The sequence below is a fragment of the Orcinus orca genome, chromosome 1 (assembly GCF_937001465.1).
Source record: "Orcinus orca chromosome 1, mOrcOrc1.1, whole genome shotgun sequence".
NCBI lineage: Eukaryota > Metazoa > Chordata > Mammalia > Artiodactyla > Delphinidae > Orcinus > Orcinus orca.
Genome location: NC_064559.1, coordinates 104757417 through 104783298, shown reverse-complemented (window position 1 = coordinate 104783298; position 25882 = coordinate 104757417). Strand labels below are relative to the sequence as shown.

At 40.2% G+C, this 25882-nt stretch overlaps 1 protein-coding gene and 1 long non-coding RNA gene across 3 annotated transcripts in view; both read right to left on the bottom strand.

Moving 5' to 3' along the window:
- OTUD7B (OTU deubiquitinase 7B) overlaps window positions 1–19665 on the bottom strand; it is a 53847-nt gene extending 34182 nt beyond the window's left edge. Inside the window, exons 1-2 of one of the 2 annotated variants that reach the window (XM_033415579.2) lie at window positions 19380–19518; window positions 3727–3938 (exon numbers count right to left, since the gene is read on the bottom strand). The gene's annotated coding sequence lies outside the window, so the exon portion shown is untranslated. Of the gene's footprint in view, window positions 1–3726; window positions 3939–19379 lie in introns of both variants that reach the window. The other variant, XM_004285131.3, reaches the window with a different exon arrangement.
- Window positions 19666–20730: 1065 nt separating this feature from the next.
- Window positions 20731–25651, bottom strand: LOC125961353 (uncharacterized). Its single transcript, XR_007471961.1, has 2 exons — window positions 25528–25651; window positions 20731–20992 (listed from the first exon to the last, which is right to left on the bottom strand). It is a non-coding gene; the product is annotated as an uncharacterized LOC125961353 (long non-coding RNA).
- Between the last annotated feature and the right edge of the window lie 231 nt (window positions 25652–25882).

The following is a 25882-nucleotide window of genomic DNA, read 5'->3' as shown; positions in this document are numbered from 1 at the left end:
ATATATAAATACATAAATTTATTTAAAAAAATATTCTCATTACTGAACTTTTTTTTTTTTTTTGCAGTATGCGGGCCTCTCACTGTTGTGGCCTCTCCCCTTACGGAGCACAGGCTCCGGACACGCAGGCTCAGTGCCATGCTCATGGGCCTAGCCGCTCCGCGGCATGTGGGAACTTCCCGGACCGGGGCACGAACCCGTGTCCCCTGCATCGGCAGGCGGACTCTCAACCACTGCGCCACCAGGGAAGCCCTGAACTTTCGACATGAGAGAAAAATAAATACTACAAATCAACAGAGGCTAGTCTAATAGCAAAACACACTATTTCTCTAGAATCAACCCTCAAATATTCAGTAGCTGACAACCTTCTCTCCCCTTCTTGATTCCTAACTACTGGTCATTTCACTGTCAATTACAGAACTTCCATTCAAGGGAAGAAATAGCAGAAGGGAAAAAAATTCCAATTACTATCCTATCTGAGATTAGTTATCCACAGGAAATTAATTCACTTTGTAAATTCCTTCTGATAAATTAACTTCCTTCAGCATACAACTACTAATTTTTATAAAAGCCTCAATTAGAAAATGAAATCTGCGTTTTATAAAATGATATAATTCAGTTCAAAGAAAGACACTTTTTATTACTATTTTTTTTTTTTTTAATTCTCCACCTGCAAGTTCCACTGTTCCATCTTTCCTGGCTATATCTAATCCTCATTTGAACTCCTACAGGTACAATATGTGAAAAATTCAGTGGCACTTGCTGTTATCATATATTGCCTTATCATATTAGTTGGCTTTCCGGAAATTTACCTCGCCAATTTGACTAACAGTCATTCATTCAAAATTTACCAAGCCGGATCCACCACAGCCTGGGGATACAAATGAAGAAGAGAAGCCAGAGTCCTACCTTCAAGGCACTCCAGTCTGGTGTGAGAAATCTAAACATGCTTTTAGTGCCCAGTGGGGTAGGAAGAGGTATTAGGAGCAACTAGTTTACCTTGATGGGTTAGGGAAGTTTCTCAAACTTAGTCTTTAGGATGTGTAAGGCTGGAGGACAAGATAATTCTAGGTAGAATTAAGATCCTTGAGCTTGGCACCTCTCTTTTATACTTTTAAAAATTCTAAACAGGCCTAACAAACTGCTTGGCACATAGTAGATGCCCAACAAATATTTGTGGTTCTAAATTATTCATGGTAGTCCATGTGTGTGGTTAACTAAGAGCTCATCTATACCTAAAATAGGCTGGTGAATATTTACGGGTTTCAAATGTCACCATTCACCCCATAGACATGTAAAATAAAGGTCTATATGAACAAATACATTTGTACAGCTGTCTGTTCACTAAGAATAGCTTCTCTTTCGCTGTAATTTTTTGTTTTTAAAGCACTTTCACAAATATGGCCTCATTTAATAACAATTTTAAAAATTATATACCCTTTGAGATTTTTAAACCCCTCTTTTCTGATGGAAAACACATACACAGAGAGAAGCTTACAAAGCTTGAGTGATACCCAGATAGCAAGGAGCTTGGACCTACATATTCTGAATTTGAATACAGGGTTCATATCAGTTCTCCAGGGATTTATAGCAAAATGAAATCAGTCTAGCCATGCAAAGTCCACAAGCTGAAGAACTCTTTAATACTTTGCTTTTATAACTACTATCCACATTCACCCACACTGTCTTCTAGCCACCACCACCCTCCCCATCCCCCAGCAATCCTGCCAACACACACCTATTTCTATTTCCAGGTTAGAGTTAAGAAGCAGAAACTCCAACCCAGGGTATCCTGAGCATTATTTGGGTCTCATTCATTTGTATAGGTTGTACCTTTTGTGATAATAATTTCTCTTTTAAAAGCAAGCAAGCCTCTGGTGGCACAGTGGTTAAGAATCCATCTGCCAATGAAGGGGACACGGGTTCGATCCCTGATCCAGGAAGAACCTACATGCCACAGGGCAACTAAGCCCATGCGCCACAACTACTGAAGCCCACGTGACTAGAGCCCATGCTCCACAACAAGAGAAGCCACAGCAGCGATAAGTCCGCGCAAGGCAACTAAGAGTAGCCCCCGCTCGGCACAACTAGAGAAAGCCTGCGCACAGCAACAAAGACCCAATGCAGCCAAAAATAAATAAATAAACAAACAAACAAATTTATTTTTTAAAAAAAGCAAGCAAGCCTCATATTTATGCACATAAAATTAGTTACAAGCATATAATACAATCTGACAAGTCTAGTCTACCTAGTTATACACTTCTAATATATTTACATAATTAACATTTCACATTCAGGTCTTATTTGGAACAAGGCTGGTGGTAAGGTACAGAAAGTCAGTCTATTTTCCTTGTTTGGCACTCTAGAATTATGGACTTTAGAACTAGGATATCAGAGATCATTTCATTCCATACCCTCAAGTTACAGATAAGAACACTGAGAACCAGGTGAGTGAGATTAAGTGACTTGCCCAAAGCCGCACAGCTAACTAGCGAGAAAACTGTGTATAGAACATAAATCTGTTAACTCCCATTCCAGAAATCTTCACTTGACTTCATATATATTGATAACTTTCAATTCTCCATGTAATCTGCACTGTGGATTGATATATGAAAATGTCTTTTCCTCCTGCCACCCAGATAAATCTCTTACTTCTACAGATGTATATCAAAGAAAAAAATGTGTACCTGGGAAATTTAATCACTTAAGCAAACCATATTGGAGAAGGGAAATCATCTATAAAGAAAATCATGAAAACATGCTCAAATCATCATTTTTGTTCTGATCGTCACCACTAAAAATATAAATTGGATTTGAAAATACTGTATTCTTTTAGCCTTATATCCCTAAGGTCTGAAGTTCTGTAAAATTTAAGTTTTATAAAATTATAAAATTATGTATGACATAGGGAGAGATTTTTTCTTTTCTACTGATAGTTTGAAGCTATAATACACTTCTCATACGTTAAGAAATCACAGCAATAACTAAATTTTGAACAGAATAAAACATAAAAACCAAGAGATAAAGCACCAACCTTTAACACATTACTTCTCCTTGTCCAAAAATGTAAAATGCCTGGAAGCATCAAAGCAATCACTTTCCTCGCATTCACATTTATTCATGGTTAGTTGCAGAAAAGCTACATTTCTTCTTCCTCTTAGGAAGGGCCACCATCGGCACAGCAGCACCGAGGTCACACAACTCTCCCCTTATGAAAACTTTAACTTCCTGACTCAATCATTCAATAAGCACTTATTAAGGACCCCCTCAGTGCCAGGCAGTCTGCTAAGCGGAGGGGACACATCATGCATCAACTAATAAGGCATTATCCCTGCTTTCTAGAAGTTCATCTAATGGGCTGGTTCCAGAGAAAACCGTAAGATCAGTATCAGCTAACTTCCTTTATTCAACAAAGATTGACTGAGTGCCAGGCCTAGAGACAGAAAAGGATGGCAAGGAAATTTTTTAAAGTAAGAGGTTTTTTCAAAATTTGCTGAACAAGTTGCTCTTTTGGATTATAAAAATCACATGTTCTTCTCTAAGAACACCAATCATCAGAAGTTGACTGTAAAGGCTTTTAATGATAACACCTAACCAAATATTTTGGTCAAAGGCACTGTTTCCTCAATCTTCCTACACTGGGAGGCCAGGCAGATACTATCCTGGACCAACATAATTTTGTTATTTATTATAAGATCCATAATATAGGAATGTGGTTGATCTTACCAATAAACTGGGATGAGTTGTTTCCTATGTAGACAGATGCTTCCAGTAAAATGTACTATAAGCCTCTAAGGTCAAACATGATAAATCCTGTTAAATTTTCTTGCCACCACAGAGCACCAGGTATAGTATAGGTAACCCTTCATGAAGACATAGCACCAGGCCAAGTTTTCAGGGTGTCAGGTATCTGCTTTTCCTTCTCCCTTCCAGAAAAACTACAAAAGGTATCAATTAGTACACAAGTCATCTGGCAAATATCCCATTGTCCTCTGAGTTCTTCTCCTTGAAATTAATCCAGGAAACCAACCCCTGTAAAAATGAATCCCATTCCATTAATATTTTTAATGTTATTATTAGTAATGATGGTGGTGGTGATAGCAACCACTAGCTCTGTGGTTCACAAAACACTTTCAAATATATTATCTTATTTACTAAAAAAAATGGAGAGGGGATAAAAGGAAATATCATAGGCAACTGTCTCAAATATCAAAAATCAAACCCAGTTTAACTGAATTGAAAAGCAAGCATTTTTAATTCTACCAACGGGTCAAGAAGTTATTTCTATCAAAAAAGCAAAGGGTTGACTCTAGCAAAGCAAAATCACAAATACCCCCTTATATGCCAGGCCTAACTGATTCAATTTATAAATGTTAAGTCTCAGCAAGAATCTGATATTATAAATCTTTGTTACCCCAACCCCTTTCCCAAATGCTTTACCCACAGGTAAAGGCTCAACAAATACTCTTCTAAAGAAGGAACAGTTAATGATGAGGAAGCTGCCCTAGGAAGACAAAGTGATAATACTCAGCATTCAAGTATCTTTTTAAGATTTAACTAACGTTTACTGTGCACCAAATCAAGTATCAAGCACTAGGCTAGACACACCCACATAAATCATCTCATTAACCTCATGAGCCATGCCCAGATATTCCTGGAATCCAAATACTAAATTGACTGGATCCCCAATACTAAATAGTTTTGACACTTACAACCTTGATCCCACCTTATTAATCCCTAGAATTCAACTACTGGAATTTAGCTCATCACTCTCACAGACTTAAGCATCTTTTAATGCTTTCTGCTAGGTAATGCTCATGAAAAAACTCCCTGTGCCTGTTTTTAAGCTCCTAACTCCAGAATACCACTCATTCCAGATATGGCACATGGTGATAATGGCCATAATCTAACAAGTATTCTCTTGGATCACACTTGCTAAAGAATAAACCTAAAATGCTAACAAAACTGGATTTCAGCTGGGCAGAAGACATTGAATATTAACAGTCTTCTCAACCTCGAGACTATTTTCTAGTCCTCTGAATACAGAAAGTCTTCTCTATTTGAATGAACTGTGGAAAGCAAGTGTGACCCAAGAGTCACATACTCATCAGAAAGAACCAAGGGAAAAAGAAAAAAATATTCCAACTGGCATGACCACATCACGAGGTTAACAACACATTACTCATCATTGTGCTACAAGAAAGAACTTGCAAGCGGGCAAGGAAGTCAAGGAAACAAATAAAACTCTCCCAGTGCTCAAAGCACAAACACATCCAAATGCCAAAGCAGGTCTCACTGTCCAGTTCATGCCCAGGTATGAGTGGGTTCAGAGAGAGTGGGTAGAGGGGAGGGGAAGAGAGGAAAAGCATTACTGTGCAGGTGTGCTTGCCAGCACCAAGGCAGATTTATTTCTCAGATTCATCAAGAGCCTTTTTAAAAAGAAATACTGGGGGAACCCACCTATTTTTATAGCTTGATTTGTGCAATTACAGAGAACATGTAGTACATGTAAACAGTAGCATATTGTATTGATAATAATTGTTGCAGACATTCCCTTTGGAATCCATCAGTTCTATACCTAAATCCTACCTCTGCCACTTTCTTGCTATGCGACTTTGGGCAAGTTATTTAACTTCTCTGTGCCTTAGCAGGAACCTCATCTGATATTCACTGTGATATCCCTCAGCACCTTAAACAGCACCTAAATATTCTGCTGAATTAATATTTTATTAACATAGTAATAAATACTTTGGATGAATTACCTGCAAGCAGGTATAAGAATATCTACCTAACTTACGGAATTGTTATCAGTATTAAATGAGGTGATTATATAAAACACTTGGTATAGCTGAGGGTAGGGTCTTCACTATTAAATAGCAAAGTTTTCTTCCCTTTATTCCCCAGGCAGGTCACAAGTTATAAAAGAAGAGTCATGGCAAGGATTAAAATGGGATAAGAATTGTAGAAGCCAAACATTGGAATATGTTGACTACAAGGGAGCTAACATAAAATCCAGGAATATTTAATCTTGGCTGATGAAATTACATAACAGTGCCAGACCCTTATAGTAGATACATAGTGTTAGCTGATCCAGAAAATGCTATTTTGCATCTGCAGGTATCTGTTACCAGATAGATAAAAGCCTGGTAGAAAGGAAAAGAAAAGGAAAGGAAAGGAAAGGAAAAAAAAGGGAGTAAGAAGGAGCCACGGGCTTCCCTGGTGGCGCAGTGATTGAGAGTCCGCCTGCCGATGCAGGAGACACAGGTTCATGCCCCAGTCCGGGAAGATCCCACATGCTGCGGAGCGGCTGGGCCCGTGAGCCATGGCCACTGAGCCTGTCCGTCCGGAGCCTGTGCTCCGTAACAGGACAGGCCACAACAGTGAGAGGCCTGCGTACCGCAAAAAAAAAAAAAAAAAGGAGTCACATCTTAAATATACCTGACTACATATTTAAAAACAAAACATAAAGGATTCTTCAGAAAGCCATTCAATTCTCTAAAAACATACCATTAGCAAAAATACCCTATTGATTCACAGTATTTACTGCCCTTTTTAGGTAATAAGATCTGTGTAAGGAAACTGTTCATAACTGCTGACAGGGTAAATAAGCTTGAAAGATTTGGGTCCAAAACTCTCCTCCTCCAAAAAGACTAATGTGGCCTTTGAGGCTACTTCACCTATAGTTTGTAACCAAAGCAACCTAACTACATGCAGGGAGAAGGACTACTTTATCTTGAAAATTGGGGGTCAGAGAATATATGCAATTAAATCCAAAATCTGAAAGAATCTTTTTCCTTGACTGTGAAGAAGTGAAACTCAGAAGAAGATGGCTCTAAGAAACCTAGATCACTGTTACATTACGAGCCTGACAGAAGTATACACATTTAGTGTCTAAATATAAGGAAAATCTATGCAGAACTGAAACAGCTTGTGGTTAAACCTCATCATAATGTGGTCTTCAACTTCCCATTTCACTTCCAGGCATTTGCTCTGTGTTTTTAACCACCTGACCCACCTCCTCGTAAGCCGTATGATATAATAGAAAGAGCACTGAACAACAGTCAAAAGAATGGGCTCTACACCAAGTTCCACTACTTACGAGGCATGCACACCAGCCACTTAAACTCTTTGTATTCAGTATTATCTGAGTGTTGGGCTAGACTCAGTGCTTGCTTCCACCAGGGTATCCCTTTGGAGAGTAGATCAGAAACCAACCAAATCCAGCTCCCCTACTGCTATAACCCAGAATAAAAACATGAGCATTGTTCTTATCTATCCTTTTTCATAAAAGCAGTTACCAAATTCTATTTAGTTTTCTTCAAATCACATGAGTCTCTCCCCTTTCTCCATTCCCATCACCCCTGTAGAGACTCTTTTGTAACAGTCCTCTAACTGCTCTCTCTTCCTCCATTTCACACCACACGGCTGAATCAATTTTCCTAAAATACTAATTTATATATACAATTCCCTGCTCAGGAATTTTTCACTGTAAGGATAAACCAAACTCCTCGGCCTCAGATTTAAGGCCCTCTCCAATTTACCTAACTCTCCAACTTTATTAATCTCATTGCTCTCCTAGGTGAAACACTATGTCTACTTGTTCTGCCTCCCAAGCAAGATGGGCTCAGCTCAAAGTTCTCATACTTTGAATGTTTCCCCTCTATAATTACCCAGTCTTCTCTCTTCTCTAAGGCCTAGATTATCCTAAGGGTAAAAATTTTCCCTACCCACTCCCTCTAAACTTCTGTATAACTCTATATAACTGTATCCCTCACTTGACACGTAATGCCCATGACTTTGTATTACTATTTATCTTTTTATGCAAACATTCAGTCTTCATAACTTACTAAGTTCTTGATAACTTTAACTCTTTCTATACCTGAGGCCTAACTTTTCAGAGGGCAGATATCTAACAAAATGTTTGTTGTTGAGGGTAACTACCTTGAACAAGTCATTGAAATATTCTGGGCCTCATGTTCCTCACCCAGACAATGATGACAACATGTAAATTTCCTTTCCATTCTAAAATGCTACGTGAGATTATACATAATACTACATAGCCTGTATTTCTTTTTTTCTAAATATGTGTGTGTAAATATATAACACTATGTCCTATTTTAACCCAGAATATATATTCCCAAGGGGCCAAGTCTCCTACTACTTGTTTAGTTTATTTATTGGGTAACACTTCCTTGGCATCTCCTCAGAGCATCTTGTCCAAATTCCAGTACACAGCAGGTGTTCAGTAGAAAGGAATTTATAGTCTCAGCCAGACAGCAAACATCAAGGGAAATCTGCGTAGATGATTTTTTTCAATCTTACTTTCCATAATGAACTAGTATATTACCAAAAATTACAAAGATGATGTGAGAGAGAAGGAACTTAATATTAAAATGAGAGGTCACCTTGTGTCAAATAGCTAGGAATTTATTTTAGGCATCCAAAGAAACTAGGATGCAGCCAATCTTAAGTCTAACTCTCAAATTCTATTTGCAGAATTCTGAGGAGTGTGTTAAGTCTCTATCCCTAGACAGTAAACAGGGACCAAGTATTCTTCATATCAGATAATCTTGTCCTTAGTACTGATGGAAAATTTCAGAAAATGAAGAGTCCAAACACTCAGCCAGGTGAGCTCCTAGTTCAAAGAAGATGAAAGCAAACACTCACAAAGGAACTCATTAGAGCCTTAAAGTTTTTAAATGAGAGCATGCTATCCAAAATATTTTTGTTAGTAGCATTATATTTTCCCATTGTCTTGCCTTCATTCCTCACTTGGGACTATCTTCATGTAAATATCAAGACTTACTCATTCTAAAGCCTCAGAGGAATTCTTTTCTTTTCCTTTGAAGTCAGTTATTAATGATTCAAAAGGCACTAGCAGACCAACTCATTTAAAATGACCTAACTTTTCAAAGAATTATTTTAGAACACAAAGCTGATACTTTCAAAGCTGACGTCTATATATGATGTTTTCCAAGTAGGTATGTGGCCTGGATACAACTTTGATATAGTTTAGGTACAAGGTTTATAAAGAATTCTAAGCGGTTTTGAACGATGAGAGGAAACAGAACCTCTTTAAATTTTTATACATATCCCTTTTTCCCATTTCTGCTCCTCTGCTAACTCTCGCTCTCTACTCTGTTTCTTTGCTCTTTCTCCTGATTTCCGCATTCCTCCTCGCTCTTACCCTAAGAACTGTTTGGGGAACCATGGGTAAGAATCTGGTGCCAGGAGCCAGGGTTCTTACCCTCTTCCCTGTTAAGTCTCCAAATATCAATAAAATCAAGGGTCACAAGCAATTTTCTCTTCCCACCACCAGATCTCTCTTATCAAGACTAGAGAAGAGACATGGGGGTGGCAGGAAAGGATAGTGGGGTGGTCATCTACTCAAAGGAACTGCAAGCTCATTAAAGCCAATTCAATCAATTATATGTAGCTACTGACAGCGTAAGTTTTCATCTCAGCCTTATCTTCCAGGTACTCTGGCCTATAACCTTCACACATTCCCCTACAACCTTCCCAAATATACTAAATGTGTGCTGAGAAATAAGAACATTTTATCAAAAATTTGAGCTAAAGATAACTACAAAAGATAATCGGTTGTAAATTAAAGTTCAGAAGTGCATTTTAGAATTATAAATAGATTTGGAATTAGCCCTCAGAAAGGTCCATAATAATGTTCTTCAGAACCCCCATAGGAAATCAAGACGTGACATGTTAAGTTTAACTACAGTTTAAGTTTAAGCAATAACCATTAAATATAAGCTTAAGCAATAACCATTTAACATAATAACCATTAAACATAATAACCATTTAACATAACAACATAAACATAAGTTTAAGCAATAACCATTGGTGATATTTTACTTACTTTACCTCTAAAATTGCAATTTCATTATAGTTCAACTTAACATTTAATTTCTTCCTGGTGGGGGGAGGGAAGGGCTTCCGTGAGGCCTAACAATGTTATACTGGTACTACACATTCCACAATTAAAAGCTTAAAAATATTTTGCTGAGATACAATCTGGTCGCATCAATAAAAAAGGTGCTGTTAAAAGTATAAGTACATATATATGTACAAATGTGTACATTATTTAGGCGTTCTTTTTTAGAGGCCTAAGAATTCCTGTTTCTCAGCAGTATTCATTAAGTGAACAGATAGGCTGCTTTTTCCCAATGCCAATATAAATCTCCAGTGAAGGTGTCAAGACCTTGATGACAATAGCAGAATTTGATAGCTAGTGAAATGTGTCTGGCCACAGGAGCACATTGCCTCAAATACCATCAGGATCAATTCCCAGGAGTTTCCTCATTGGGATGATATCACCAATCAATTCCTATTTCATTTTTCAGGGAATGTTTGCTCTCATCTCCTACAGGAAGTTAGTCTTGACTGCTCTCAACTTTTATGTGCATTTCTATATAATTTTCAGTGCTGAATGTTTCTTTATAAGCTTTATTTTTCATTAGGGCCACTATATCACTCATAATTAAACAGTTCACCAACTCAAAGGACTGTCTTTTTTTTTTTATTCATTAGTTAACCATTTAGTCACTAATAGTGACTAAATGCCTACTATGTTTATGTTACTGTGGCAAGCCCCTGAGGGATGCAAAGATAAAATAAACTACTTATCTGCTTTCAAGGAGCTCACAGTATAGTAGAAGAGCCATGCTAAGGGCACAAATAAACTAAAATACAAGAATATACAACCACCACCAGATCAGTACCAATAAAATGATAGGCGGATTCAGAAGTAGGAAAGATCGCAGCCTGCAGGAGAAAAAAAACAGGAAAGTTTTCATGGAAGACAGGGTTTAAACTGGGACTCTGATGGGTAGGATTATTTCATGAGGCAAGTGGGGAGGACAGCAGAGGAAAAAGGCTTCAAGATTAAGGTGATTAAATGAACTAGATCTACATGAAAAACAATGTTGAGAGAAAAGGTTGCAAAAATATACATGCAGTATGACTCTATTTATGATTTCAAAAAAAAACTATATGTTGTTTGTGTCTATATTACACATTTTTTTAAAAAGTATAAAACATGAAACGGAATGATACATAACAATTCAGAACAGGATTCATTTCCCAAGAAAGAAGAAGGGGATAAGGATGCAGAGTAGGACTTTGGCTATATCTAATACCTAACAGAGAGTGAGAGATCTAAAACAAATATGACAAAATGTTAATATCCATTAAATTTGGGTTGTGGGCTCAAAATTGTGTTAGGGTTTTTTCCCCTGAACTTTTCTAAATATTTAAAATATCTTAGTATTCAAAATTTTTAAATTAAGAAAGGGCCGGGTAACTGGAAGAATAGGGGAGTCATTAACACAAAAATAATCAGGAGCAGGTTGGTTCCCCTAAACTTTAAGGGAACAGTTGATAAGCTCAGTTTTAGACTGAAGAGCGTCCTTCAGATCCCCCACCTAGTGTGCACAAAAGGCACTTAGAACAGAGTGAGGTGGAGGCTGACATATATGGACAGAAAGGAAGTTTTTATTGCCATCCTAGGTCAGATAACTGAAGGCAGAGAGAACCACCTTCCCACGTAGCTTAAATGCCCTGTAACCAAGTCATCTGCCACAAAACAAAGCCAAGGAAACTTCCAGTTACACAGGAATTCAGATAAAGACTCACTGTGAGTAGCTATTCCATGCCGCCTCTCTCCCCACCCCTCCCCCAAACACTCATAAACAAAAACAAAATGTACCCTTGCCCACTTGAGAAAGAATTAAGAATTGGCAGCTCTGCTAAAGTGGACAGTATCCAATCCAAGGCCCTTCTCTGGAGATGTTGACAGAGCCCAGAGAAAGGAGTAGAGAAATCATAATTCAGTTAAGTTTCGATGAAGACTTACCAGTGGAAGGCATCCATCCTTCTACATCCCCTCATGTCCCAACTTTCCCCAGGGGAATCTAAGGACCTCTAAGATGTCCTCTATCCTGTTCTGTTTTTCTCCAGCAAAAAAGACTAAAACGCAAAATCCAAACTCTTACTTCACGCTTTAAACCCAAATAATTTATTTACCTTCACAAAAATCCAATGAAATTAAAAACATGGGGAAGAAAGATTTAGAATCCAAGTATAATGACAAATCTTGTTTTTTAGATATACTTTTTTCGGTGCCCAATTTATCATAGCTTATTTCTTTTACCAAAGTTTCATTAGTACAATTTAAAATTAAGTTTAAAAGAAAACTTGAAGGCAACTTAGCAGGAGAGATAAATACATCTACACACACAATAACACAAATACCCTGACATTCTTCTACATTTGAATCACTATCGCTGAAGAATCCTAACATCCTATTCACTCCACTCCAGGGCATCCAACTGCCCCAGGTCAAAGTCCCTATTCTCCATGGTACTCTCAGAACAGATCTTCCTCAGTCAGACCTGGGAAAATACCACTGTTCACTTTGGACTAGTAAAAAGGACAATGGAGTGAAACGACAGAAGTCCTTCTGTCTTCTAGCTCAATGCAGTGTGGCAGAATGGAACAAACACTGCAACGGGACTTGTGAGGGAATGAGAGAGGTGAGCTAACATTTATTAATCACCTACCTCATTACAGCCACTGAAGACTGAATTCCAGACCAAGCTATCACTTCACTACTTCTGTGATCCTAAGTAAATCTCAGGTATTCCGTTTGAAAATCAATGAGGGAGACTAAGAAGCCTAACAGTCCCTCTAGTTCTCTGATTCCATGATTCCACAAACATGATCACTCAACAACAAACGTATTACTGTTAAACATAATAAAGTTATTTTAAAAGTCTTTTGCTTTGTTCCTCTCCAATCCACCCTCTATATACCACTAACAAAATAATCTTTCTAGAACATGAAAATTACTTTATCACCCAATGCTTAAAAACCCTTAAATGGCTTATCATTTAGTGTAGCACAAGACAAAGCTGTCCATGATCGGCCTTACCTACTTCTCCAGCCTCTTCCCCGCCCTCCAACCCTGTCCTCCAGCCATAATAATTACTTAAAAGTTACCTGAAGAAGCCTGACTGTTTCGTTCCTTTAAGCTTTTGTTCATGCTGTTTTCTCAGCCTGGAGTGTACTTCTCTCTCTCATCTGTAGGGTATATCCTTAACTCATCTTTCAAGACTCAGCTCAAATATCATCTCCTCTGGGAGGCACTTTCCAACCTCTGAATGTCCAAGGCAGAACTGACCTTTAGGCCCCCACTCTGCCCCCTACATACCTCTAACACAATACCTATCACACTTCATTCCATCTATATACTGACACATCTCTCTCCTCCCACTAGACCCATAACCCCCTTGGACATTGAGATCTTGTCTGACTCATCTGCTTCCTTAGTGCCTAAGACAGTGCTTACAAGAGACATTCAATGGGTATTTGATGGAGTGGGGAGCAGAGGAACAGAAAACATGAAAGGAGACAGAAAAACTCAATTAAGATGGCCTGAAGAGTGGAGAATAGTAGTATTTATCAGTACCACTATCTTTGGCCTTCTGCTCTTTCCCTAAACTCTAGTCCTCAGAGAGTTTATTCATCTTCTTGGCTACAGCTACCACATCTATGCTGATGAACTGCAAAACAACACTTTCAAGCATTATTAACCCTCACCGCTCCACCAGCTGTAGGCTCTTCTCTAACAACTGGAACACCTTTCATTCGGATGTTTCATTGCCACTTTAAATCCAAAACATCTCAAACTGAACTCATCATATTTCCTTAAGAAATGAGGAAACCTCCCTAACTTCTTTACCCCAGTCAGTATCTCAGAAACCCAGGCTTAAAATGCTATCATTATGTTTGATTGAACACTCTCCATCATCTTCCACATCCAGCCCGCACTGATTTCAATTTTTTCCTTCACAATCTCTTTGTCACTCTTTCCCCTCCTTAACCCACCCTCCACAACTCTAGCTCAGGCCTCATCACCTCACACATCCCAGCTGCTAATCTCCCTTCCCTCCAAGCCAATCTATTTCCCAATATCATCATATTACAATCCTAATAAAAAATTCTCAGTGGTTAGCTATTTTCCATTGTTCAAGATCTAAACTTATAAGCCTGACTTTTAAGACCCTCTATAAACATAGCTCCAGACCATCCTAACCACCTGTGTTTTACTACTATTCACTGCGACTCAGGTCAGTCTCATCACTGCCCCAAGAACATTCCAAGTACATTCCTGTGCCCAGGCTTCTGCTTGATCCCTCTCAGCTCCAAATTTAAATGATTTTTTTGTTATTTGCTTCATTTTCATTTCTTGTACCTAATACAATTTTTTTTAAGATCTGGAGTAAGTCACAATTCCTCTGTGACATCACTCATAACTACCTGAGTACTCTTCTCCCAAAACACCTATGGTATGAGGTCTGTATTATGCAAATGATAATACACTTTCACATTTTAAATTTTTCTCTGGCATAAAGAGGCTCAATAGGTATTCATTCCTTCCTATTCCCCTTACTCCCAACTAGGCTGTAAATTCTTCAAGGGCACAAAACTGTCATTTTTCCTAATCCTCCATACCACTTAGTAGAACTAAATTCACAGCAGGATCACTAAAAATAACAGCTTAGTAGTCTCTCCTATCAAAAACTATTTCTTATAGTATAAGGTATAAGACATAATCCTAAAAAACACAGTTAAAAATAATCCTGAACTAAACTGTATAAATTAAGATGACTGATTTTTCCACCTCTGAATTTTAGCTCAGAGATACTTCAATCTCCTGACTTAAGTGGTAAATAATAATCCTGTGCCCATGACATCACAAGCACATAGTTTGGTAATGATTATGAGAAGGCTGGGGGTAGGCAAGGATGAAGGAAAGCAAGTCAACTGAAAGAACAAGGATGGAAGAACAGCTGTGTGATTTTTTTGTTTACTTCTTAAGTGTGGACTTCTCCTCATTCCTTTTTCTTTTTTTTTTTTTTTTCTTAAATTGGCCACATTTTCAAACAAGTTTACTCCAGGAGGAAAAATCTAATAGATTTTCAAAGGAGCTAATATCTGAAGAGCCTCTACAAAGCCCAAGTCCTTCAAAAAAAAGCCAGCTTAATCTTCAACAATGCAGTATCACACAGTAGGACTCTTCCAGATATTGTGTGTAAAGACTTATTCAGGCTGCAACATAGGCATCTTCTACCAATAGCTCTTAGGAATAAGGCAGACAGCCTGAGGCCACATTGGACACACACAGATTTTGAAAAGAAATTGGTCTTCATTAACATACTCAGTATAGCCCAGTCTTAATTACCCTCATATGGACTTTTCATTTTATGGATTTCTGAGGCAAAATCTTTAATCCAAGACTGACGTTTCTTCACCATCAGTATACTTTCCTCACTATCAGGTAATTCAGGCTTAGAAATGCCAATTCATTTCATCAGTATGATCCCCAAAACACTAAAATAAGTCTGGTTTTTAAAATAATGCATTTTCAAACCAAGAAATTTCTTTCTGAAGTTCTGAATTACCTAAACTAGTGCTCCCTACAATAGCAGAGATAACTGAAAGTTCAATGCACTGGAAACATGACACTGCCCTTACCATAAGCTCTTGAAGAGAATCCAGACATAGCCTTGAGACTTCCCCACAGGTTGGTACAACATCAGACAGTCACAAGCAGAGCTCAACATAGTGAGTAAGGTGTGTAAATACAAAAATTTCTACAAGGAATCTTACGTCTCCTGGCTGATCTCTTTAGGCCAGGATGGTCCAGAAGAGAAGTAGGAGAGTCACAATTTACCGGTGCCTGACTCCTTGTCCCTGAGTTCTTGGATCAGAGGGCTCAATACTTCTCATTAAATCCATCCTTTGTTCAAGGACCTACAATGACTCTATTGACCCTTTCATCAACACCCAACAGAGTCTGGCCTCTGAGTCCCCTCCACCCTCTCGCCTGCTCTACCCATGACTTGACCAACCCACATTCTCTCCAGTCATTCTCATTTATTCTCCCCACAAACACAACTTAGTCATTCATACCATCATTGCACACTGTACATTCTATACTTTCTGCCCAGAAGATCTTTTATCTCCTTTTACTCCTAACACAGAATAATTATTTTATTTATTGGAATGCTCACACCTATTATATAGATAAGGATGGAGAAGTAAATTGCCCAAGGTCACATTAGTAAAAAGTAGAACCACAAGTTGAACCAAGATCGTCTAACTCCATAGCCCATGCCTCATTATGACTGTAATCCATAGCCTCCCAAGTCCACTTCAAATTTTACTGACTCAGAAATCTTCCCTAATTTACTTCATTCATACTTTGTTACTTCGAATTTCCTAATCTCTACATACTTCATTTGTAGCACATTAAACTTGGTTTTGTTTATATGTTTTTTCTTAAATGTTAAAGCTTATAATAGTCTGCTTTCTCATTTACATACTGCCTTCCCCAACATCACCCTTGTCCCAAGGGCAAGAACACCTGTTTTTACAACTTTTATATCTCCCCAAAGCCTGTCACTGACACTTGGAAACTGCCTTATCCACAGGAGTGTTCAGTCATTATTCAGCAAGGATTTATTACTTAAAAAAAAAAATCAACTTCCTTCTTCTATCATATTAAAAAATCAACTAATTTCAGGCATTCATGATAAAACTGTCCTGCATCTGCATTCTAGTTACACAGATTTTAATTGTCTGACTTATCAGGGGCTGTTGAAAAGATTCCAGGCTGCCATTCCACAGCTCCTAAGTTTGCATAGGAAAGATACTGCTGAAGTCACACTTCAAAGCATTGTTTCAGGATTTTTCCCTTGATGGGATGAATGTCTGGCGTAAGGAGAACGTGTGCTCCCTTATAAAGTCCTCTGCCAGCATACTTAGCATGCTTGAGACATTCAGGAGCTCTAAAACTTTAACAAGTGGCACTTAGTGCCCCCGTAACAGTCTGAAAACTTATTTTTAATACTGAGTTACTCCATCATAATTCACTTAGTTACATATATATTGAATCTCAAAATTCCAAACAAAGCCTTCTGAGAACTGAAAACAGTGATGGGCTATTGGGCTGCTACACTTATTCCTAGAGTTTATTCACTCCTTCAATCCCCACCCCTAACCCCTGGAATAATATATGTAGTTCAACTAGGGGAAGTTGCTAAATACAGATATGAATTGAATTTGCCAGATATCATCACTAATATTGGCACGAACTAACTCATAAATTAAAACAACTATTGATAGTCAACAGACTCTGGAACAGCATGTGTGATTTTTAAAAATTAGATATTACCCTTCAAATTAAGTCATTTTCAATAGGGGTCCCAAAAGAAAGAGATTAACGAAATAAAGCTTCAGGAAAATTTCCACGTTGTTGGTAACATAACTACACAAAGTCCAACTAGTAATTAACATTCATTACTGGTCAGCTTGCCTTATACAAGTCAGTAGACAGCCCTTTCTTTGGCAAAGGTTTACTTTTTTTCTTCACAAAGGAGTCTTTGGCATTAAATGAAAGGGATAAGTCAAAGCAGGCAACAACAACCACAAAAATAGTAATAGTTTGGAAACTATCTTCCTTCCATCTTTCCTTCCTGCTTGAATGCGTACTGTCCAAAGTGGATATCTGTTCAACTCTAAATTATTCATGTTAATGGATGATTATCGGTAGAAAGGTGCTGATAATCCGAAATGGAAAAAATCGAAAAATAATCTATTTCAGTTTTAGAAAATCTTTTCAGCGTATTTATCATTTCAATTATTCCTAGCATGAGCTAATATGTGTATTCATTTGTAATCTCTAAGTACATAGTAACTGGCCACTAACTCAGGGAGGTGCTCTGAGGCATGCTGCGTAGCTAGCGGAAATTAGAACAGACTGGTATTCAGCTTCCAGATGAGCAACATCAATTTCATTTATTTTACAGTTCTGTCCAGCCTTCAAAATATCAATAGACTAGCACAGCAGGTTGGTTACTAACCTTTAAAAGAAAGGCTCGGAAAAACAATGAGGACAAAGAGTATAATTGTTTGCCCATAATGTATTCATTTGTAAATTATGCACAGCAAATGTTTAATTACAAGTCTGATTCTCCCTAGGCACCCAGCATAAGCCCCTGCTGTCTTCTCCATCCCATCAAGAATGCAATCTCACTTATTAGGAAAGAAAGTTTCTGTTTTTTAAAGTAATACAGTATAGAAAATGTTTTTTAAAAGATTTAGGACTAACTACCCTTTTGGACCCGCCTTATCGACTACCTCTTCTCTCTACTTTGTCCTTTCCCACTTTAGAAATAGGTTGAAAGACAAAGGGATCCAGCGTCCTCTAAGATCTAAATATACAGTATGAGAAGCCAAAGACTGAACATTACCTGTTTCTGATTTTCTATAAAGTATTTTATACATATATGTACTAAAAGTCAACTAATTTTTGCCTTTGCATTCATGAAAACTCCCTGAAAAGCTGGGGAGAACCTCTTACAGAAAATTTCTTTGAACCTAATTTTTATATCTGTATTGTGCCCAGAGAAGCCACCTGGGCTCCAGAGAGATTATCTAGACCGTGGGGGGGTGGGGGGGAGGGGTGGGAAAAAAAGAGGAAGAGAGAGAAGGAAAGACGGAGGGGAAGAGAGAGGCGGAGAGAGAGACTCAGAGTGCTGGTCCTTGTGAGCCGACAAGCTAAAAATACGCCGGCCCAGTAAACAAATCCCGTTCCATCCCGACCGGAGCCACACCGTTAACCTAGTAATTATGAGAAGAGGAGTGAGATCACGCAGCCCCCGGCTTACTCATCATCAGCTTCTAAAGTTTCCATCGGCTCACGGCAACTTTTCTTTTTTCTAAAGTTCATAAGCCTGCCCTAGAACCAACCTCTCTCTCTCTCTCTCTCTCTCTCTCTCACACACACACACACACACACACACACACACACACTTCTTTTTCGCTCCCTTCCTCCATTACTGGACGCACCTCAGTTTGGCTATCGATAGGGGAGAACAGCTTGTTTTCTTTTCATTTTACTTTTATATTGAGACTTTAAAATGAACTTTATCCTACAATGAGGGTAGTACCCTGCACTCCTAGCCACCTTAAAACTCCACCATCCCTCCCCGAAAGTCTAGCTGACAAGGGAGGACCGTCCAAACTGCCCAGCACAGTTGACGAAGGGAGGCCACGAACGGGGAAGGGAGGCTGGGAAGGCGGGACGCAGGTGAAAGGGAGGAGTAACCGCGGAAAGGTTGGGGCCAAGCAAGGAACAGTCAGGGCGAAGAGGGGGTGCCGAGAGGAGATGGCTCAGGGTGAAATATAATCAGAAAAGAGATGGGGAACAGTGGCGATCAGAGGGTCAGAGTTTGGGAGTCTGAAGAGGCGGGAGGGGCGGGAGCAGACGGGGGAGGGTGACAAGGCGGGGGCTCCGTTACCCTCGCGGCTCCCGGGGCAAGGCCCTAGGCCGGGGCGGAGCGCGGGGCCCGGCTGCCTCTCCTCATTCCTCTGCTGTGACCCCGGGGTCCGGCCGGCCCCTCCCCCGTCGACGATGGAGGCGGAGGCGGTGGCAGAGACTGAGACCGCGGCTGTTGTTCCGCACAGGATCAGGAGCTGGAGCCAGACGGAACTGATCTGGACTGGCCTCCCCCAGTGGCTTTTTGCCTGCTCCACACTCGACTCCGGCTGCTGGTTCAGGATCGGTGGTTTTCGGCCGTCCGGCCGGAAACAAGCGCCAGTTTCCGGCCGGAGCGGGTTGGTGGTGACACCCAAGCGGCCCCCGGGCCTCCTCCCGCCCAGCCCCGCCCCGCCCCACCCCGTAGCAGCCCCGCCCTTAGCGCCACTCCCCTAGCTGCGGCCAGTTTGGCGCTTGCCCCGTGCGTGACCCCGTGTTTTCCTGGCCCGTGTACCTAAAGCCCCTGTTCTGGAGAGTTCTTGAACCGGAACTGGAGGGCTACTGGGTGGACTCTTGAGACTTTGAGGTGTAGTCAGTTGGACACAGCCCTTTGGGAAGAAGCAGAAAGAGGCGGGGTAGTTCTAGAAAGGTGAGAGGGATGAAAATACTTAGACTGAGAAGACTGAAATTCTAGTTACTCTACGCGATCATTCTGGACTGACCGGAGGAAAATTAACACTTCTTCCAGACCAATCTCCACCCAGTTAAGCACTCTCCCTCCTTCACTCCTGCAGTGAACATAGTGTAAGATGTTAGGGGAAAACCCGAACGAACTTTTTGGCCAACCGCATACTTTTCTCTGTAAATACTCAATATTTATTTACTTGCATAATGATAATACCCTATTGACATATCTGCCTTAGACTGTTAGCACAAGCAAAACAAGTTATGTAGTGCTTTTTTGGTAATACCTTTTAACAGCCTTGTACAACAACCATGCTGTAGCATAGTTCAATTCACAAATATTGAGTCCCTACTACGTGCAAGGCACTGTGCTCATTGATCCTGGGGACACAAAAATGAATAAGACATAATTCCAGGCATCAAGGGTCTTACACTTTAGTAAAACACAAAACTGTATTGTATAAGGCAGAACTCACATATGTGCTGTGTGATTTACAAGGACCTATGGCTATGGGAACATAAGCCTTGCCTGGCACATAGCAGACCTTCCATATTTGTTGAATGAATAAATATTAGACGAACGTGGACAGTTTCAAGTAAGAAGAGCCATTTAATAAATACCTCTTTATGACAAACACAAAGTGCAGCCAGCCCCTGCTATAATCTGACCAAAGAAATGCTAAGTTTTTTTAAGTTTATTTATTTTATTTATTTATTTTTGGCTGTGTTGGGTCTTCATTGCTGCGTGGGGGCTTTCTCTAGTTGCGGCGAGCGGGGGCTACTCTTCGTTGAGGTGCGAGGGCTTCTCATTGCGGTGGCTTCTGTTGTTGCAGAGCACAGGCTCTAGGCGCGCGCGCTTCAATAGTTGTGGCTTGTGGGCTCTAGCGCTCCGGCTCGGTAGCTGTGGCACTCGGACTCAGTTGCTCCGTGGCATGTGGGATCTTCCCGGACCAGGGCTCAAACCCTTGTCCCCTGCATTGGCAGACGGATTCTTAACCACTGCGCCACCAGGGAAGCGCAAGAAATGCTAAATTTTAATTCAGATTCCTAACATAGTGGCAACTGGTTTGCGTTTTCAAAATGTTGTGCCCATTAGGCCTATTTAAAAACAAATATTACAGTCAACTTTTCTGTCCCCTCACTACTTTCTGAAGTCTTCAGTTTCTAAAGGTAAAGAGGGGAGCATAGACACTTTAGAATTATCCAGCTCGAGACTAGAAAATTGACATCTGAAACAAGAAACTTCCTAGACAGCTATATCTCTTGGGAATATCCTGGATTTAGAGTTGAAGATTTAGGGCCTAGGGCTATACCAAGGCCAAGTAGGTCAGAGTACCTAGCATGAGGCACATCCAGGACCAGCAATACAGGTTGGCAGGCAGAGGCATTTGGGGGACAAGCATGTGGGGACTACAAATTTTGGACACTGTTCAGTGGCAAATTTGAGAAGGAGTAGGATGAGACTTGGTCACCGAACTCCATGGATCACACCCACCCTTGCCAGCTAGATCTGAGGTAGGAAGAAAGGTCCACAGATGAGGAGCCTCAAAAATTTAAAGCTGTCTTGTTTCACCAAGGCCCTCCCAGGACCAGGTTATGCCCACCTGTTAACTACCTCTTTCTAGTCTTAACTCCACTACCACAGACTTATTATGACCAGGTATGACGTTCAAAGGCCTTCTCCACCTCTCAGTACAAGGCTGACCTTTACTTTTGGCAGTGACTACAAAAAGTTTCCAAATTTGAAAGCTGGGCCAAGTTGCTGATCAAACTCATTTAAGTGACCACACTTTATAGGCTTGCCTGGAAATTTAGGGGCCAGGAAGTGATGGGGTTGCAGTTGCTTTGTGCCTGTTTCTTGCTCTGACCATCCATCACTCATTGTTGTTTGTGCAGTTGCTCAATGGGCTGCTTGTTTTGGGTCAGCCCAGGCTGTATGCGTAGCAGTGTGGTCAGCCGGGCTGGGAGCCAGGCCACCTGGGTTCTGGTCCCAGCTCAGCCAGCCCCTAATCCATTAAGTGATTCCCTATTCCTATGTGTCAATTTCTCTGCCTAGAAGCAGGGGACCTCTTTTGTAGTGATGTGCAGCCATTCAGGCTGTCACTATGCTAAATGCTCAGAAGCAGCTGTCCAGTGTCATTGTGGGAAGTCAGAACACAGGTGATTATTTTTTGCTGACAGGTAGAAAAACAGTAAGGGAAGTAAAAACAGCAGAGAAAACCCTACCAGTATACACAGGGTCACACAGCCTTATCTGCCATTCAGTACAAAGTTCTCATCCACCCTAAAGGCCTGTTTACTCATTTTAGCAATTCTAAGGGCTACTCCAAGGAGCTCCCTGAGTTTTCACTTCACTTTAAGCAAGAGCAGAAAAAAACAGAGCTTTGCCTTTCAGCAGAGAAACTAAAAGGAGAGATTATTTCAACACCTGGGCTAATGGATAGAGTAGGGGGAAATGTTCAGAGAAAGCTATTTTGCAGCTAACCAGGAAAACAAAAAACAAACAAAAAAAGCCACCCGGCAGTTGTTTGCATTTATATGCTTTTGTGGTAGAAAAGAAAATCAAACCAAAATAACTTCCTTTCCACTACCACCACTATAATTTAGACCAGTGGTTCTGTGGAGTCTTAAAAACTACATACCGTATGTGCCTAGGAACCTCAGATGCCTAACTCAGAATTCTTAGGACTGAGGACCATGAATCTATATTTTTTAAAAATATCCACAGTTCTTATAAAGTGAAATGCTTTCCTACTCTGTAACCCAGCAATTCCACTCGTAGGTATTTACCCAATAGAAATGAAAACAGATGTCCACAAAAAGCTTTTACGTAAATGTTCATAGCAACATTATTCATAATAGACCCAAACTGGAAACATCTCAGATGTCTACCAACAGAAAAAATACACTAATCAAACAATGGAATACAATTTTTAAAAAATGGACTCCCTTTAAACACAACAACATGGATAAGTCTTAAAATCATTTGTTGAGAAAAAGAAGCCATTTATATGAAATTCGAGAACAGGCAAAAGTAACCATGATGATAGAAATCAGAACTGTGGTTGCAGGGACTTCCCTGGTGGCACTGTGGTTAAGAATCCACCTGCCAATGCAGGGGAACATGCGTTCGAGCTCTGGTCCGGGAAGATCCCACATGCTGCAGAGTAACTAAGCCCATGTGCCACAACTACTGAGTCTGTGCTCTAGAGCCTACGAGCCACAGCTACTGAGCCCGAGTGCCAGAACTACTGAAGCCTGTGCACCTAGAGCCCGTGCTCCGCAACAAGAGAAGCCACCGCAATGAGAAGCCCGCGCGCAGCAATGGAGAGTAGCCCCTGCTCGCCGCAACTAGAGAAAGCCCGCACGCAGCAACAAAGACCCAAGGCAGCCAAAAATAAATAAATAACTTTATTAAAGAAAAAAAAAAGAACTATGGTTGCATATTGGGGGGAAGTGGAGATTGAATAGAAAGGGGGCATGAGGGAAATTTTTGAGGTGACGGAAATGTTCTATATCTTGATGAGGTAGCTGTTACACATGTACATCAAATTGTGTACTTAAGATCTGCACATTTCACCATGTGAACTTTACCTCAATTTAAAAAATAGAAAACAAACATCTTGGGTTCCTTCATAACACTTAACCAAGTTATAAATTTACATTTACTTGTAGATTATTTCATTGATATTTGATTCATCAGTTAGATTGCAAAGCTCCACCAGATATGTTCACCGTTTTATCTATAGTACCTAGCATAGTGCTTTACCCATGGCAGTCATTCATTACATATCTATTGAGTGAATGAGTGAATGAATTGGCAGTTGAGAACCATTGCTTTGGTAGTACATATCAGACTCTATTTTATAATAGAGTCACATCTAGACTCATAATAATATAACTGGGTCTATTTCCAGGCCTTCTATCTGCTCGCATACCATTGCTAGATTACGCTTTCTAAAATGCTTCACTGATATTTTCTCCCTTTTCAAAAGCTGTAGCAGCATGTTGCTTGCTTAACCACTGTCCATCCCCCTTCCCCGCCCTTGCTTATAGAATCCTGATCATGTTTAAGCAGCCATCCTTCTCTATGTGGCCATGGGCTTCAGGGGAGATTGACTCCAGTGTAGGGGTGGGGGCTGAGTGGGAGGGAGATGGGTGAAACACTGATGGATCTAAACCAATCACGGGGTTCCATTCCCCTTGCCAGTACTTGGTTTAGGACTATGATAAAATTCTCTCCAGTGTGAGATTTGAGGAAATCTGATGGACTTCCTTGCTCCTACAAAGAGACAAAGAGAAATAAGAAATGATTCTCTTTTGCTGCTGAGTGTTGCTGGATTTGGAACTGCTGTTCTGTTTGGAGGACAAGGTGACATACTAAGGATGGCAGAGCAAAAAAAATGAAAAGAATCTGGGTCTTGGGTGAACTGCTGAATTAGCCAACCCTCAGCCGTCCTCCTTGAATTTCTTATTATATAAGAATACGTCTTCCTTATTGTTTAAACAATTTTGAACTTAGTTTTTCTATTGCTTGTAAGGAAAAGCATCTCAGCTAATATAAAGCCATCAACAATTCCTCGATATCTACAGGATAAAGCCAAAATTCCTCAGTCTCCCCTGTAAGATCCTATACAATCTGACCCCAGTCTAGTACTAACTCCAGAATGTGGCTTGCTAATTTCCATCTCTCCAATGGTTTTCTGCTTTCTTTACCATCAATGGTAAATATTAACAACGAGCTCTCCAGGTGGAAAAGGCCCTGATTTATAGCCTTTACCAATTTCCATTGTGTAAATATTTCTACTCCTGATAATTTCATGCCACTAATATGACATCACTGAACACAGAGTCGGGAAGAGACATGCAATCAGCACCAGCAAGCCAGTTAGAGGACTCTACCATGCTACTACCCACCTTCCTTTCTTCTGTCTATAAGTTTTCTCCCTAGAGTTCAAGGCCCAACCTGTATCATGTCCTTTTAAAGACTTCCCATAAAATTCTAAACTATAAATGGCTTTACCAATCAATTGGAATCTAAAAATTGTCTTGAACTGTTAGTCTTCACAAGCATTTGCTCATCAGTCAACTATTTAATCAATTAATTTAAGAACCTAGGAATAATAAAACAGCAAGAGAGAAGAGTTCAGTGATACCATTTACGTTCCCACATCTTCTAAAGGGTTCCTAAGATTAGGCACTAGGGGAACTACTAAGCAGAAAATCCTGCCTCCAGGCCCTAGAAGTAGTAAAGATCACTGGAGGTACATTGTTGTAAATAGAACCTATCAGCTCTCAATTATTGCAAGTGCTGGTCCCCAGGAGAGCTATGTTAGGACATTAACTACAAGGCTGTTGGCAAGATTTGGGCTTGTTCCTATTCTGGTCCTGACAAATCCCCTGAGGATGTAAGAATGGGAGTTTAAGGCCATCAGAGGCCTAGCAACAGGTAGGTAAAGAAGAGAAGCCAGTTCCTGAGGCTTTGAAGAGAGCAAGTGCTACCTTACCTGATTGGAATGCCATCCAGGTGGATCAGCTTCATCTCCACCTCACAGGTGACACTCTTAGGTTTGGAGGAAAAGCAAATAATTAGACTGCCAACACATTGGCTGGGGCAATGAGGAGAGGCGGGGGAATGGAGTGACTAAGTCACTCTGTCCCCTGACTAGGTCAGCCCTGGGAGGCAGGCCAAATTCAGGCTACTGGAAACTGACAGAGCATTCAAGGGATAGGAGATGTGAGACTGCACCAAACTCTCCTTTTTTAATGAGACAAATGGCCCATATTGAGCTCTATGGGTACTGAACACTAGGAATGTTTTCTAAATTATAAATATGTGCTTCTTTCCTGCCTTGGAGAGCT